General features: G+C 44.1%; 1 protein-coding gene across 4 annotated transcripts in view; it reads right to left on the reverse strand.

Moving 5' to 3' along the window:
* Nucleotides 1–18,585, reverse strand: part of TACC1 (transforming acidic coiled-coil containing protein 1) — a 116,757-nt gene that overhangs the window by 58,163 nt on the left and 40,009 nt on the right. The window lies entirely within an intron of this gene.

Here is an 18,585-nt window from a genome sequence, read left to right on the forward strand (position 1 = left end):
CCAACAGCTCCGTCAGCGGCAGGAGCAGGGAAGATCCATTTTCTGGGTCCGTGCACGCTGGACTTTTCCTCCTTCCCTTCTTATTTTCTCATCTTGCTACTGTGACTTAATGGCGTTGTGACATTGGACCGCACAGAAGTGAAGCCCCTTATTTAAAAAACAACTTTGAGGTCGCTGTTGCCTGATGTTTCTCCCCCTCCCTGACACTGACAGCGTGGAAGATTTCAGCCTGCTCACCTCCGACCCTGTCACTCCCAGGATTTGGAAATTCCTCAGCAACGCTACAAGAGTAGCCAAGCACTGGAACTGTAGATGTTTTGTCCCTCCCCAAACCGCACTCGTGGACGCTCTGGGGCCAGGTCTCTGGTAAAGGGTGCCAAATTACCCCGTGAAATTATAGCCTGATCGGTTTCCCATTCTCCTTTTTTGAGGCTTTCTCTTCATAACTTCTAAGTCTCTGCTTTCCGACTTCGTTTGCTGCTTCAGAAGTATGCCAACAGGCCTGGTGAAGGCAGCCTTCAAAATAAAAACCCTCTTTATGTTGGAAGGCAGAGGAAAATAGCAGAGCTCTCCTCGGATTTTCTTCATTTTCCATATAGGGATTGCTCGCCTCAGAATTTCCAGTGCACCAAGGAAGCCGGCTGCCACAAACCACAAACACCAGGCTTCACAATCTCTGGCCTGGATAGGGCGTTTCTTGTCCTATTGTAATTTCCCACAGTCGCGGTGAATCTGTGAGGTGACATCAGGTTCTCACAGAAAGGGCAGCTCCAGAATTTAGGAACAAAGTCATGCTGAAACTGCACCAGGCCGACCATCTGCCCTGAAAGGGGGTTGGGACTGTTGAGGAGTCATGACTGTGACTGTCTCACACATTCGATAACAAAAACAGAAGCAAAAATAAGGCAAGATAAGGCCTGGCAAGTAGTCTTACCCTAACAGAAGGGCAGAGGTTTGCCTGAAGTCTAGATAAAAGGGTTGGGTGTGTCAGGATGCTTTAGAACTCATCCAGCTCTTTTCCAGAGATAAACACAACTGTCGTGACTGTTCTGGAGATTATAACAATGGGAAGTAAGCAGGAGTCATTTTTTTTTTTTTTTTTTTTTTTAACATCCACATGAAATACATCACAATGTTATCCAATTCTTTGTCTTTTTAGGTTTATGGCTCACCATTTAAACCTTCAGGTTGTAAGGTCCCCTAGGTTTCTGGATTTCACACAAGTGTTTTATTGCCTGGAAATATTACCTATGTAAATCAGTAACGGGCATATCCTAGGTCCTGTTCATTCTTCCTCCTGAGTAGTTCTCTAATCTTTTCATTCCTCTGCATCCCCATTGTAGCTGACATATAGTTCCCACACTGTCCATTTTTCATAGGTCTACTGTAAATGTCTTCCAACTAGTTCTACCTCTGAGGGTTTTCCCACCTGGGGTCCCCCCACCTGACTAATAGGTGACTTGTGCTCTAGTCTTGCTGTTCCCGCTCCTCTTTACTCCCAGCCCTTTGTATTCCTTGCCATAATCAGTAGAGAATTGGTTCTGAACTTTCAATATGTCCCAGAATTATCTGGGGTGCTTCTTTAAAAATACCAATCCAGATTACCAGCAGGACCTGCCAATCTGTATTTTTACCAAGTATCTTGGGGAATTTTTTTCACAGGATAAATTTGGGAAACAATGACTAGCTTGGACTGACTGCTGCTTCCGGAACAATTTCCCTTTTGCCTGCAGTTTTGCACGTGCCCCTCCCCCTTACCCACACATTGAGCTCCCTGACCTTGACTGCCCAAACTTCCTTCATCACCCAGCTCAAGAGTCTACTCTGGGGCGCCTGGTGGCTCAGATGGTTAAGCATCTGCCTTCGGCTCAGGTCATGATCCCAGGGTCCTGGGATCGAGTCCCGCATCGGGCTCTCTGCTCCTTGGGAGCCTGCTTCTCCCTCTGCCTCTCTCTCTCTCTGTCTCTCATGAATAAATAAATAAAAAAAAAATCTTTAAAAAAAAAAAAAAAAAAAAAGAGTCTACTCTGGAAAAACAGGCTGATTTCTCCCCCATCTACCATCTCTATACCCCAAACGTTAACAGAAACCTTTACTGTGGCCCTTAGATGGTTTGAAAGGCGGCACTATTAGTAGTTATACCAGACAGCAGGCATAAACCAGGATGTCCCCAAGATATAAGGTCACCCTACTCTTAGCACATGATATATAATGTATTTGCTTACATATCTGTCCCACTTCTATACCATAAGCTTCTAAATGGTAGGGACCACATCATATTTGTGATTTATTTTTGTTTCTCCAGACATTAGGACAGGGCCACACACTTAGTAGGTGTTCAGTAAATGAAAAGAAAAGGAATATTCTAGTTTAGTAATAGATCTTATGAGTTTGGCTAGGATACCATAAATTCCTAAAGCCTGACTCCTCCTGGGGAAATCAAGTTTGGGAACCAGCACAGAGTGGAACCTGGAGCAAGTAATGGCCCCAGTAAGATAAAACCCAACCTATGCAGCAATATCTTGAAACTGGAGAAGCAAGTGCCCAGGTTTCTGAACATCACTCCTCGGCAAGCTCCTGGACTTAATGTGAACAACAATAAAGGAAGTAATTACTCAATAGCTTGAATTTATTTTATTGTCTAGAAGTTCAAGTAACGAGGCTGATATATCAATTTTCCTGTAATTCTGGGAAAGAATGGGCAATGTTTGAAAACAGATATCCTAACCAAAGTAAACCATTTTGCTATGTCCTCAGCATCACAGAGCAGAATGTCTGCAAACACATGACCACGTAGCCAAATGAAATGTATTTGTTTTGGAAATGACCGAAAGCACAGAAAGGGCCCCATCTGCTCTCTTCCCTACTCTGTTGCTTGCCCTTCACAGACGCTTTGGATCAATACGCCATGAAAATCTGAAATGTAACTCCCTTGAAACACCCCGTAATTGTGGTGTGGCCAAGCCAGGCACACCCTTGCCTGTAATGGATGCTCCAGAGGGATCTGCAAGATGGGTCTCTTCAGTTAAAAAAAATAACAAAATAAAATAAAATGAAAGGGTAAGCAAACTCAAACAGGCAAACAACTAACCATTTCATAGCAAAGCTATTCTAGAAAAGCCTGTAGGGATGGGGCAGGAGTTGGGGGCAGATGTAGTTGGGGCCTAACTGGTATGGATCCCATATACCTGGTAAAAAGTTGATTTTTTTTTTTTTAAAGATTTTATTTATTTATTTGACAGAGAGAGAGAGACAGCGAGAGCAGGAACACAAGCAGGGGGAGTGGGAGAGGGAGAAGCAGGCTTCCCGCCGAGCAGGGAGCCCGATGTGGGACTCGATCCCAGGACCCTGGGATCATGACCTGAGCCGAAGGCAGACGCTTAACGACTGAGCCACCCAGGCGCCCTAAAAAGTTGATTTTAACTCAAGTTGAACTTGATGCTATAATGGGGGGAGCAAACACCAGAACCTCCCCAGGTAACGCAAGGGAGTGACGAGGCCGTAGCAGGAGGTGTGCCATCTGGAGAAGCCTGCTGTGGCTAAGAGGCAGCCCTGCCCAGTTCCTGTGCCCAGCATTGCCATCTAACAACCTTCCAAGAGAAACTCAAACTGTGGATTTTATAAGACATCTTCCAATCTTTAATGTTCTTACTAATTTAAATTGTTTTAAACCTTGTGGAGGCCAACATGGTGCTGGGCCAAAACAAAGCCATCAGTGTGTCCAGGGGCCCAGGGAACCTGGATGGGCAGAGGGGAGTCATCAGGCTTTGAGCAAGTAAGTAACATTTCCATTTAGAAAGATCATTCTGGTAGCAACCTGGGGGATGGGAGAGAAGGAGTCAAGATTGGGAGACCCAGAGAACCGCATTTCCCTGCCCCAAACAACCTAGAGAAAGCGGACAGCCTCTGCCCCAGAGGGTAAAGAAGCAGAACTGGAATTTGTGTCCTTAGCTTTCACTCCACTTGTTCGGAAAGCATCAGCGCTGTAAGCAATGCAAGTGTGATGGGAACACTTTTACAGGGGAACGACAGGAAAACCGACTGCTAAGGAAACCAAGTTTCCGACAGCCAGTAAGATGAGAAAGCTTCTGCTCTGAGATGGTGGGAGTGGAGGAGGCAAGGGGTGGGGGCAGGATGGCACGAGGGGATAGGGGCTGAAGCAGCCACAGAGAAAACCGAAAGGTCAGGCAGGCAGGCAGACAAGACCGTCAATGTATCCGTATTCTCACAATTTAGGAATCTGGTGAGCAAGAGATACATGGAATTCAACTAAGATTACATGCCAGATGGATGATGTCACCGAAGTGGCTGGGCAGCTCTGAAGCGTGTAGGAAAAGCACTGGCCCGGAGAACAGCAATGCGGTTGATGTGCCTCAGTGGAACCTCCACAGAATGTCTCCCAGTCCCCCAACCCTGCTTTTTTGAGAGCCATCTGTTCACGGGATGAGGTTTCCAAGACACAATGGGGCATTCCCCGCGCTGGTAACTCCATCACCCTGATCCCTGAATGTTCTCTCCTCACTTACCAAGCTAAACAGCCTCGGGAGGTCCCTAAGACATAATGACTTAACAGTACCTTATTATCAATAAAGTTTCATCCAATCCTTATAATCATTCTCTTCAGTAGTGGGGCAGGTCTTCTCATTCTCAGTTTGCAGGTGAGGTAGCTGAAGCAGAAAGGGCAACCGCCTGTCTGAAGTCATACAGCTATTTGGCGCCGGGACTGAATCTAGAACGCTAGTCTGTTGGTACCTTTGGCGCTATATCAGACTGGAAGAAAGCAGAATGTCCTCGAGGCCACTGGGTAGCTTGCCATTCCGTCAGCTAGACACTCCTCTCAATAGAGTGCTGCTGCAGTCCCCACTTCCTGCTTAGCTGGCATGAAAGCCACAGCTAAGAATACCTAGCTCCCCGCCTGCCCCCCCCCCCGCCCCCCGCACCAGCAGAAGGCCTGCTTTCCTGGCCAACCTCAGTCTAACCAGGCAATAACAGGCCGATGTCTGCACAAGACAACATGGCCAATAAGGGCATCTGACCTATTCAAATATGTTAACATTACAGTCTTAACTTTGTGAGATCAGATGTGATTCTTACCTATAGGCTACAATCACCTGTAGAATTACAGTCTTCCCTCCACTACCCAAACACACCCAAATCAGAATTTGTACAATGCATTTGCGCTGAAAATTGTATCATAAAGAGAACCTCCTTTCTAATTTTTTAAGAGAAGAGCCAGATTTATGTCCATGGTTAATACTCTTTCAGAGCTCCAGAAAGATTAAAAGGGATCTAGATTGCATCCTTTAAAGACTTGGCCAAACTCCCCACCGAGGGCCTCTCAGAGACCCTTGTCCAGGCTTTGCTCTGGTGAACAATTCTTGTCAAGTCGACCCTCTGATTTATTTTGTTCTATATCACAAAAGTAAAGTTTGACTTACCCAGAAAGTATGCCATTCAGCCTGGGTTAAGATCAGACTTACAGCAGAACTGCCACATAGCGGAGTTATACTGTTTCAGCTTTCAGTGGGAGGTGGGAAAAAAATAAATCTATTTTATGATGTTTACACTGAACTAGTGTCATTTAAGAGCCAGTTCTGTGAAGTTCTCTCCCGTCCCCATCAGACACCATGACTGTATGTTTATTGACTTTATGAGAAAGTTCACTTTAACTCTACCCTGGGATGCAGGAGTATTAGAGAAATAGTTGTTGAGTACGAAGGACAGAAACAGAAATAGGTCAGTCTGTTCATGCTAAGTGAGGAAAATAACCCCAATATTATCCCTAATTCTTCCCACCAACGACCACAAATCCAAAGTTGAAAACAAGCCAAAAATAAACACAAAAGATCCAATTAAAGCAGTGAACTATCTTTAAATTTAGAAATATTTTCCATTCCAGGAGACATAAGTGGTTTTTCCAGCTAAACAGCATTATTGCAATTACAGAGCCTGTTAAGCAGGTAGACGATCTTGTAAAATTATTGTTATTGATTTAGCACATTTTGTGTTCTTCTATTTTTTATTTTAAGATTTTGTTTATTTGAGAGACAGAGAGAGAACGCACAAGCAGGCAGAGGGGCGGTAGGGAGAAACAGACTCATTGCTGAGCAGGGAGCACGATTCCAGGCTCCATCCCAGGACCCTGGGACTATGACCTGAGCTGAAGGCAGACGCTTAACCGACTGAGCCACCCAGGTGCCCTTGTATTTTTCTGTTGAACTTATTATATTCCTTTTCAGGAGATTAGGCATTAAGAAAAGTGGGCCCTCTGAATCAGGCAGCATTACATGTTAAGCCTCAGACAAGAAAACCATCTGAAACCCTTTCTCAGTTGTTTATGAATTTAAGTTTCTCAGTTGTTTATGAATTTAAGTTTATGAATTACTTAATTTAAGTAATAAGACTATTACTCCAAATTTGAGAGATCGACATTCACCATGGTTAGACAGTGGGTAGAATCTAAGGCTTGAGTTAAAGAGGATGAAAGAATTTAGGAAATTGAAATAGAATAATACTCCTTTTCCTGCAGCCATTTTATTCCCTCTCCTCTATTCTACCTCCAGAATAAATTTCCCAAATAATACACCTGGAACACTAAAGCAACATTGATCACATGACCCAGGTTTTCCGAGATCATCCTGAGAGCAAATATTCTACCCATTCTATTTATAAATACATGACCCCATTTTCAATTTATGAAATATTGTCACTAAGAACTTGGAAAAATAACAGATTGGGATGGCAATTGGAAAGGACAGCAGAGATGGGGGGAGCAGTTAGGAGGGAGGTTTGGGGGGGTGGGGAATGTCCACCCAGAGAAAGAATAAAACCACAAAAAGATTTCCAAAATAACTGGGACACCCACTCTACTTAAATCCTCACTTGGGGGGGATTTCATGACAGTAATTCTTCGTGACTGTTAAATCTTCCTGTGTTTGGGTTCTGAAACCACATGTGTGTGAAAATTGAAGGAAAATATGTCCTTTTACTGCTCTATTATAGTACAAAGTGGGGAGAAGGGAAACCTGTCTTTTTAAGTATGTTAAAATTGTTTTAAAACTACAAATGTTAACACATTGCTCATTTTCATCACTAATAAATATCGGCTAACCAACTAGCTGAATAAGCGAAAAGACATTACAACGTTTCAAGTTGGTAAAACTAAATATTTAAAGATGGCAATGCTACCCAACTAATTAATAATCTAATGCAATGTCAATCAAATTCCTAGGATTTTTTTCTTGGGATTTGTCAATATTTTCCAAAAGTTTATTTAGAAAAATAAACAAGTGAGCATATTTTAGATTCTTTAAAAAAGAGAGAGTCGAGAAGGGGATTAGGTCTACAAGATATTAAGACACATTGATGCCAAAATAGGCATATCCTTGTTCTGTGAAACAAAATGGAAAGCCAAGAAAAAGACACTTATAAAACATAGGAATGTATTATATGATAAAGAAGATGTTATAATACAGTGGGGAGGGGCAGGTTATTTAATAAGTGGTTGGGGAATAAGTGGTTGGCAATGGAGAAAAAGATTAAGTTAAACCTCTACCCCAGAGCATGTACCAAGATAAATTCCAGATGGATTAGAATGCTAAATAATAAGAATCAAACCAGGGGGAGAAAACAATCCAGAAGCAACAGAATCTGTCAAAGCTCTGTCAGAAGGATGACTGTCCAATCTTTCCAGTAATTAATGAAATCACACACAAAATAAAGATTGTAGATTTGGCTACATAAGAAGAATAAAGCTAATAAATGTTTGCCTTCATATTAAAAGGCAAACGACAGGCTGGGGAAAATAATAGCAACCAAAAGCTAATATTGTTATTACCTAAGGAACTCATGAAAATCGTCAAGATCATCAAAACCCCAGCAGAAATGAGCAATTATAACTGCGTACTATGTGTCAGACACTGTGCTAAGGGCTCTTTACGTGAATTATCTCCTCTAATCCGCACCCTTTGGCCCCACAGTATTGGAGGGTATTATTATGAGGAAGGTATTAGTATGGCCTTTTTTATTTATTTTTTTTTTTTTAAAGATTTTATTTATTTATTTGACAGAGAGAGACACAGTGAGAGCAGGAACACAAGCAGGGGGAGTGGGAGAGGGAGAAGCAGGCTTCCTGCGGAACAGGGAGCCCGATGCGGGGCTCGATCCCAGGACCCTGGGATCATGACCTGAGCCAAAGGCAGACGCTTAACGACTGAGCCACCCAGGCGCCCCGTGTATGGCCTTTTTTAAACAAAACAGGTCAAGTTGACTACATTTTCAACTTGTAGAGTAGGGGCTTAGCAAGAGGGGTTTCAAAGATTGTGACTGCTCTGAAATTATACGCAAAATTATGTGTTGTGTATTTGCACCCATCTCTCCCCACCTTGTCCCCATATACCATCAAGTTCCACCCCAGAAACAATGCTTTAGGCTGATTAAAAATTAATTTCTGAATCTGAAAGTGGAACCAACAGGTTCTCTTCCTCCAACAGTTACAGGGAAGTTCTAACCGAAAGGGCCCTTACACGGAGAACCCAAACCTGCCAGAGATCAAGACAAGAAGCGGCAAGCTTGGATGACATGCAGCATGGTGGGGCCGTGGGTACTAGTGGGCAGCCTGTGGTCTAATCTAAGTGACACACTCATTCCAAGGAGGCATTTGCCTGGGGAGCCAAGGTGCCATCAAAATATTTTCCCAGGGACTTCCTACTGATACACATGAGCAAGGACATACAAAATTGGGCCAGGATATCAAAGGTGCGCTTTATGTGGAAGGGGCAAAAAAAATCAGTTCTAATGTCTCTTTGGGATGCTCTCCTTTTGGGGTACCTCCCTTTTAGAGTGGTTTCTTCCAAGAAACCATGTTGATGAGGTACCCCGGACTCCAGGAGTCCTCCCTTAGTCGCCATGTCCCTTTTTGTAATTTCAGTTCCCTGCAATCAACCAGGGTCTGGATGCTGATGATTCTCCTCACACACTGTCAGAAGGTCAAGAGCAGCCTAAAGTGGGGTCCCAATGTGGATCTCATTCACCTTGCTTCTTCTCATCAAGTAGGCATTTTACCATCTCACATCATCACAAGAAGAAGGATGAGTGCAGTACAATAAGACATTTTGAAAGAAAGACCACATTCAATAACTTTCATTACAGTATGGTGTTATAATAGTTCTATTTTATGGTTAATTATTGTTGTTAATCTCTTACTGTACCTAATAGATAAATTAAACCAAATCATAGGTATGTATAGGAAAAAACATAGTGTATATAGGATTTGGTACTATCTGTGGTTTAGGCATCCACTGGGGGTTTATCTCTGGTGGGTAAAGGAGAACTACTATACTAGGTGGGAGCCTCTTCCCATCTGGGAAAAAGTGGGAACAGTGGTGGGGCTCAGGGGCGGATGGAGGCATGGCACACGTTGCCGAGGCCTGGTTCTGTGCGGCAGGAAGCTTAAGAATCTGGGGAGCTCTCTAAGAAAACTACAAAAGGATCTTGTGAATACAATGCTAGGGCCCTTCTGGAGACCCTGGAGGGGGCCTATCCAAGTGAGGGGTCCTGAAGTTTACGCTGCATTTGCTTCATGGTAAATTCAACTCTGCCCAGAGGGCAAAAGAGATCCTTGTGGCTCTGGAGTGTCCAGCAAAGCCTCAACTTGGTGAGTGAAAATATGGATATATTTAAGGAAGGTGTCGCATTGCCCTCCTCTATCTTCCAAAAGGCAATGAAAAATTTTAACTGTTGGAAGCTTGAAAAAATGTCAAAAGTTGGGGCTCCCGGGTGGTTCAGTCATTAAGTGTCTGCCTTTGGCTCAGGTCATGATCCCAGGGTCCTGGGATTGAGCCCCACGTCGGGCTCCCTGCTCAGCGGGAAGCCTGCTTCTCCCTCTCCCACTCCCCCTGCTTGTGTTCCCTCTCTCGCTGTCTCTCTCTCTGTCAAATAAATAAGATCTTTAAAAAAAAAAGTCAAAAGTTATCTCCTATTCAAAGTGTGAAGTATAACTCATGGTTCTTTTGCTTCTGAACAAGTGTAAACACACACACATACAATTTTAATGATGATAAAAAAAAAACCTGTAACACTTCTCTAGCATCGTGTGCCTTCTGCACCCTTATTCTTTGGACTTCCACAACCACCACAGCAGAGTCTAACTTCCTCCCATGGCCATTATTTCCTTATCTCTTCTGGTAAAAGAGCCCCCTGAGTTTCCACTGGGCACATGGCCACCCAGTAGAGGCCACATTTCCCTGCCCTTTCTGCAGGCAGGCGTGGTCTTGTGACTTAGTTCTGGCCTGGGGGAAGTGAGCCAGGTGGTAGGTATGACTTTGGGGTGACGTTTTTTTTCTTGTTTTTGTTTTAAAGATTTTATTTTTATTTATTTGACAGAGACACGGCGAGAGAGGTGGGAGAGGGATAAGCAGGATTCCCGCTGAGCAGGGAGCCCGATGTGGGGCTCGATCCCAGGACCCTGGGATCATGATCTGAGCTGAAGGCAGACGCTTAACAACTGAGCCACCCAGGCGCCCCTAGGGGGTGATGTTTTTAAAAAGAAAACTGCTGTGCTTGCCCCGTGTTGTGGGCTGGTGCTGGGCCAGCTTCTACGGTGTGGATGAGGACCACACTTGGGAGATGGCAGAACAGATGGATGGAGTCACACCCGGCTGACCTCGGGAGCAGAGCGGCCTGCTGCCCTAGACCAACACACCCGAGGACTGTTAGGTAAGAGAGTACTAAAAGTCCACCTTTATGCTGCTGCACCGCCGAGTCCCTTGGTGATAAGCAGCCTCACCTCTTCCTTCACAATACAACTTCTTTTGGGGTGTTTTAGCATCTTCAATTCCCCTAGATGGCAATATGGGAAGAGCCTGCCTTAAATGTCATTCCACATCATTGTGAGAAAGACGACATTTTGGTTCTTTCAAAAATGCATCTTATATCACAGTGGTGTCTTTTTCTTAAAGCCAGAAAATTGCCCAGCCGTGAGACTCAAGCCTGCCACGTGGATGAGGTGGTCTAACTATCCTGAAAGCAGGACTGAGCCCACCCTTCCCCCAGCTGCAATGACATGAGCTGTAATACTGCCTTTCTGGAAATTAGGCAGTGGTGTCTTTAAAGATGACACGTGTGGATGACAAAGCTGAAGGGAAGAGGGAGTCAATACTCAGTCTTCCAGGCAGAATGGATTTGGATATTGTATGAAGGATATAATCTTCTTTGAGAGAATATTCTCTTCTTGAATTCTTCTCGAATATTTCTTGAAAATAATATGATAAATCCAGAAATACTATATAATAAATATGAGTATTTTGCCAATTCAAAGGCTAAAATCATAATTGACCCACATTCTATAAAGAAATTAATCACTATTGTTCTTTGCCTTTAACACCAACTGGTGTTATTTCCGATACTCACCCATAAGATATTTTTTTAGAAACTGTTTTCATACGGACTCCTAGTCAGTCAGTTATTTTGTTGTATTATCTTATAGAAGTGCCATAAGTAAGGTTATCCTTACTGTTCTTCTCAGTACCTCATCATATAAGATGTGGTAATACTGTATGGATTTTCCACTTCCTTTTGCCAAGGCATAGACAACTACTGGGTAGAATGTGTTTGCTTCAAATCATTTTCTGAACAAATGATAAGTCAGTGACTCCAAACCTAAGCATCCACCCGAGATCTCACAGAACCACAGGAATTTTTAGATGGAAAGGACCAAAGATCACTGGGCTGAATATCCTTGTTTTCAGATGATCACATGAGTCCCTGAGACATTAGGGATTGCCCAAGGTGCAGTCAGGCACCAAAGTTTGTATGTCTAGGACTTACACCTTTCTGGCAGGAAGTATAAATTCTAGGCTTTCTCCCCAACCCTAATGGATATACACACCTGGTATGTATAATAGAGATAAAACTCCACCCCTCCCCAACATTTGCCTCATTTTATTTTTATTTTTTATTTTTTTAAGTAGGCTCCATGCCCAACCTGGAGCCCACCACCTCATCCTAAAAAGCAACTTGAACTGTTTTATAAAGCAAAGAATTTCTTTATAAAAAAAACATTGTGCTTTGTCTTAAAAGTATTTTAAATACCTTTAAGGGAAAATAATACACATGTTCATTCTTTCATTCAGTCGTTCCACAGATTTTACAACTGACAAACCAAATACAGTTCTTGTCCACATGGAGCTTGCACATTAGTGAGTTTAGGAAGCAAAGAAATAAATATGTAACTTACAAACTGTGGAGTATGCTTTATCAGAAAAGCGCAGGGGCAACAGCAAAGGCCAAGGGAGGCGGTGGTTAGTGGAGATAAATGGAAGGGGACAGGCTGAGGCCTGAGGGATGGATGTGGGAAGTGTCGGGGTAACAGGATCCTGGCAGAGAGAACAGGAGCCTCTGCTTCAGAGCAAGTGTAGCTAAAGCGAAGCGAGTCAGGGGCAGAACTGTCCAGGTAATGTTGGTGGAGTAGAAAAGGCACAGGTTGTCTGGGGGCCCTGCTGGATCATGATCTTTGAAAAGGTGAGTTTTTGATGACACAGAAAAGAACAAAGACGAAGGGAAAACTCACCCATAGTTGTGCTTTTGATAAACAGCCACCGTTAAAATGTTGGTGAACAATATACCCTGTTTTTATCTTTGTCAAAGCACTTTTTACATCTGGCATCAAATTATTTCTATTTTTTCTAATTATTATCTGTCCTTCCCGACTAGAAGTGGCTCCATGAACACAAAGCACCTTGCCTACCTTGCTCTGTCTGCTGATAGTATTTGATGACTGAATAGACAAAAACTTCCAAATACTCCTCTTAAAAATATCCAAGCATGTAATTATGAGCATGGATAGATAGGCAGACAGACAGTTTTTACACAAATGGGATTTAAATATCATACCACCCTCTGCTAGAGGTGAGGATTTAATCCCTACTTCTCCTGTTTTAAGCAGGAGCTCTGCTCCCCAGGGGAGGAAGTGGGGACCAGGATATGAAACCAGTGCCCTTCCTGACCCCGTAGAGCCCAAGTATTCTGCTCTCTCGCTTACTTGCAGTAATAAGCCTTTCGGTGTCTACCAACATTTCCATCATTTGTTCTCCATGGAGGGACATTTAGGGGGTTCACTGTTCCTCATTATAAGTGAAACTGTGATGAATAACCCTACGCATGCATCTTTTCACACACAATGATTTCTTAAGGGTCTAGAAATGGGATTGTAGTGTCAAAACAAACACATTTTAATATTTGGACACATAGAGCAAAACTGCTCTCCAGAAAGGCTGTACTAATTTACCTTTTTAAATGACGGTGTACGAGATAGCTTCTCCCTCAACCTTAATCAACACTGAGTTCAGTGCATCTAAAACTATGGCAAGTAGGTGGAAATGACACACCATTGTTGGTTTTATTTGAACACGTTTGATTGCTAAAGGAAGTCTGAACATCCTTTAATGTATTTATTGAACCATTGGCTGACTCCCTTCCTTTCCTTCTTTCTTTGGGAAATGGAGTGTTTAAGTCCTTTGCCTTAAAGTGAACCTACGAATTAGAAACTCGGGGGGGGGGGGGCAGCCTCTGTGTGTCCTCCAGCCACACTGCAGACCCTCACTCTCTACACAGGAAATGTGTCTCTAACCTCCAAACTAGAGACAAAAAAGCTTTTTGATCAACAGCAAATTCCATATTTCCTCCACAAAATGGTATTTGTGGACTGAATTTCACTGTTTCCTTTCATTCAAAATATTCTGAATTACCTCGATAGGACCCGGGAGCCCACTGCATCACCAGTTCCTACTTCACAACGGTACCGCGTGATACCTGTAAGAGGTATTCCCTGTTCTTGTCGGCCGAGCCTCGTTAACCCGTTCTCTGAGCAAAAGTCACATTTTCTTTGAGGAGCCACCCCCTCCCACTCTCAGGGCTTGTGGTTTGCGTATCCGGCTCCCAATGCAGGGGTGGGAGAGTGAGTCAGGCCTGACTAAACACTACATTCCACACCCACCTCCCTGACTACCCCCCACACACATACACACTTGGTTCTGCAAAGGCCACATGACCCAAACCCATCCAACTTGCATCTCCTGACAACCTCTCTAAACTTTGTCACCACTACCTCTCCTATTTCCTGTATCAAACCTGGGCCCTCTGACAGGATTCCGAAGAAAATCCAGCATCCTGAGGGAGGGAGACAGGCTAAAAGCTGCCCACAGGAGCTCCCTGTAGGAGAAGTGGCCTTTATCATGGTATCTGCAGTGTATTCAGCAGGCATCCCAGGGCGATACCAGCGGACAGTATGTGCACAAATGTGACTCTGCACTGGGATTAGCCAAATGATGGGCATTTTCATTAGTCACTGGCCTCTTGGTTCAACAATCCCTTTATTTAAGAAGCTCTGTAAGCCTCAAGTAATGACAGCTGGTAGACACATTTCCCAGGCTGGTGGGTGCCAGGAATGGATATGAGGAGTTTGTGCGGTAACATTCTTCAGCCTCATTCCAGGGCTCCTGATACATCTGTTGGGTAAAAAGTGGCCTGAGATGTTCCCAGAATTCACTCTCCCTCGCCAGCACCACCGAGGGCCACATTTAAAGAAACTCCCTAACACTCGGATATTATTAAACTGTCTCATGCTGGAATCTGTATTTTCTCCCTGTGGCTGTTGATTTTTTTCCCCTCAAATAAGATATTCAGTATTGTTTTATCTTTAGTACCTACACTTTAATTAAATCCGCTCATTCAAAAACATCTATTGAGTGCCTCTCAGCATGGGCAAGGCAGGCCAAAGGAACTGCTTATTCTCTCTGAGATCGACATACAAAACAGGCACATTACAGACAGCATAATGCAAGGAAAGGATTTGTTTCACACATCCCGAGCCTCAGCCTGATGAAAGTGGAGGAAAGCTCAAGTATGACCAAAAAAGGAAACAACATGATTCAGCTTCCATAGAGGGTTTTCAAATGCGTGAAGAGGAAAAGTGCGGGGGAGAGGAAGAAAAGAGGGAGGGAGGGAGGGAAACCCGGAGCGTGGTGATGTTACTGATTGCAAAAGAGGAATGTGAGCCCAAGTCTGTGCTCCTCTCAAGATTATTCTGCTCCTGGGGAGCTATTTTCATGCTGACAAATAATGTAGCATCAAAAAACCTCTCTGCTTTGTACAGAACACGAGCAATCTGGGATTTGGTACTGTCAGCTAGAGTATTCCTACATACTCTATTCAAGACACACAGACAGCCCTGAATACAGCTCTTCAGCTCAGCAGGGGGAACCACCATCATCTGACTTCTCTATGTCTGCGACTGTCGCAGCTCTGGGAGGAAGGATGTGTGGGAAAATCAGGGCCGGCTGCACAGGCCCATGTTCGTGTACACACACACACACCTCACACACATGCGTGTGTGCACACACACAGTCACACACAGAGACCCACATACGCCCCCCACACCCCTACACACAGTCATGCGCACCATGTGCCACAGAATCACACACACACACATACTCCCACTCATCGTCCCACACATACCATACATTTTCCCACTCATCGTCCCACACATACCATATTCCCCCCCCACACCTCACACCCATATGGTGCACACACAGAGACACACACACGGACACACATACACACATCCCTACACACAGTCATACACACACACGTTCGCGCACATGCATGGGCATACACACTCCTCAAACACCTCAGTCCTGACACAAGCCCCAACCCCACTGACCACTCACTCATACAGGGGTATGGAATCAATCAAACAAAAGACAATCATCAGGGGTATAAAAACAACTTCCACTTAAAAGAAAAAGACCATAAAAGTGGGAAAGGACTGCCAAATGAGAAACACAAGGAGAAATTAAAACGTGTAGGCCTAGGGGGGCGCCTGCGTGGCTCAGTCGTTAAGCGTCTGCCTTCTGCTCGGATCGAGCCCCTCATCGGGCTCCCTGTTCCGCGGGAAGCCTGCTTCTCCCTCTCCCACTCCCCCTGCTTGTGTTTCCTCTCTCGCTGTGTCTCTCTCTGTCAAATAAATAAATAAAATCTTAAAAACAACAACAACAACAAAAGTGTAGGCCTAGGGAAACAAAGCCTGAGAAAAAGAGACCAAAGCGCCAGTCAAGTTTGGATTTGGTTTTGTTTGGGTTTTGGTCTCTGAAGAACATGTCTCAAAAGCTGGGCTAACCCACTCTTGTTAGAAGAACTGGTATCCTGCTGGGTGGGGGAAGCACGGGGGTTCCCTTCTCTCTGCGAATAAAACCCTCTACTGTACAGATTTGCCAGCCAGGAGCCACAGCAGCCACCAGGGGGCGCCAGAAGAAGTTCTATCACACATTCAATCAACAAGTATTTTTTAAAGAGAATTTCTGGGGCGCCTGGGTGGCTCAGTCGTTAAGCGTCTGCCTTCGGCTCAGGTCATGATCCCAGAATTCTGGGATCGAGCCCCGCATCGGGCTCCCTGCTCCGCGGGAGGCCTGCTTCTCCTTCTCCCACTCCCCCTGCTTGTGTTCCCTCTCTCACTATCTCTCTCTCTGTCAAATAAATAAAATCTTTAAAAAAAAAAAAAGGAGAATTTCTTCAAGGTTTGTATTTCCATAAATACAAAAAGTCACCATGAGTCCCCTCCGCGTCCAACACAGGGTGTTCATCCTGCAATTCAACCCTTGCACACCAATGAACAACACATGAAGAAGGGGGAAGACTTCCAACTTCTCAGAAGCCACAAAAAGTAGGCTCGAAACCATGTGATTTGGGGTGAAGAAAACACACCCATGAGAGGTAGGATCCCAGCCAGCAGAAGGAAAGAGAAGTATCGAAAAATTCAATTTCGATCTCCCTGGTTCCCTGTTTTCCTTTCTCTGACATGTACTGTGAGTTGGTATCAGATGACTCTCATTTTATCCCACCCAGCAAAGGAGTCGCCTGAAGAAATGGTCCACCTCAGACCAACCTCCACCAAGAACTAAGCGGATGGCGGATGGCGCCCCCTAGTGGGAGGACTGGAGAACAGCGCCTTCTACTCGTCCGGAAGCCTGTGAAAGATGCCAGCTCCACACCGTCCTACCTCTCTCTCTCTTCGTCCCCGCTATTGTCCCCTACTTTTGGAAATTTGGACCCATCTATTAGTTCTAATCTTACTCTCAAGGGAACCTGTTAACAACCACTTCAGGTACCAACTGTAAAGGTGGCCCAAGTTCTTCAGAACCTGACTTGTGTTCCCAAATGTCATCACTATGGGCCACTGGACTTGTACTAGGAATCGTGGCTTCACACACGTGGAACCAGTGGATGCACAGGTTTGCGAAAGCAAAGGAAGGGATGGGGGAAGGGACAGGACTCAGAGAAATGCTTAAAAGGTGATGTCTGGCAGGTAAAATGTCAGTCATCTTCCCACCATTACTTCATGTCCAAGCCTTTCTAGTTTTTTCCCCTTAAACCCTATTTAAAACAATTTGGATGTAGCCATAGAAACATAACATTTTGCAGTTGTTAGGAAAGCAAGACTCACAGACAAAAATAATTCTGCAAAGAAACCCAGGAAAAGCATTCTATCTGCTCTACGTAAATGCAATACACTATATGGGTATTTATCACCAGAATGGGCTGGACAATGTTTCTCAAACATTTACTTTGCTGAAACCATGTTATCACTAGGGAACAAGCCATAAAAATTTATTTTCTAGCAGATAAACAGAAGCCTCTGCTGGTTAATGAGTTGCCTATGTGGCCGATTGACTCTGGAAATGACTGGTACTTTTGTTTCTTCTGCTTCAGCCAGATGCATTAGACCTGAATCCCAGCTCTACTATTTACTAGCTCTTAACTTTGTCCAGGTTTCTTAACTTTGTCCAGGCATCAGTTTATTTATCTGTAAAATTGAGATAATAATATCTACTTCACAGGGTCTAGGAAAGGATTTTTTTAAAAATACTTATTTATTCTAAAGAGGGAGTACACAAAAGCAGGGGGAAGGGCAGAGGGAGAGAGAGAATCTCAAGCAGACTCCCCCTGAGTGTGGAGCCCAACATGGGGCTCGATCCCACGACCCTGAGATCATGATCCCACGACCCTGAAATCATGACCTGAGCTGAAACCAAGAGTCAGACACTCAACTGACTGAGCCACCCAAGTGCCCCAGGTCTAGGAAAAGGTTAAACAAGATAATGCATTGGCTTCAGGATCCCTGACACTCCTAACTTTTATATATAGTGTGTGTGTGTGTGTGTGTGTGTGTGTGTATTTTCATTTGGAAAGAGTCTACATTTTTCATAGACTTACGTTATGTTTTATCATAATTATCAAGGGATCTGTGATCCAAAGGAGTTTTAAGAGCTGGTGCTCTACAGCACAGCATCTTTGTAAGATTCCTAGGGGCTCTCATCCTTACCAGTGACATACCACGCTGTCAGGCTTTCATGGGGACATGCGGTAGGAGACAAATGTATGGGTTATATTAGAAACAGAACTAGCCTGCTTTCAGAAAATAGATATGACTCCAAAGTTTCTATGTAATACCCCTAAATTTAAGCAAGTCAAATATAATTTCTTTTGCCTACAATTGTTATTAATAGCATTTGCAGCAAGCATACCATAAGA

The sequence above is a fragment of the Phoca vitulina genome, unplaced genomic scaffold (assembly GCF_004348235.1).
Source record: "Phoca vitulina isolate PV1807 unplaced genomic scaffold, GSC_HSeal_1.0 scaffold15, whole genome shotgun sequence".
Taxonomy (NCBI): domain Eukaryota; kingdom Metazoa; phylum Chordata; class Mammalia; order Carnivora; family Phocidae; genus Phoca; species Phoca vitulina.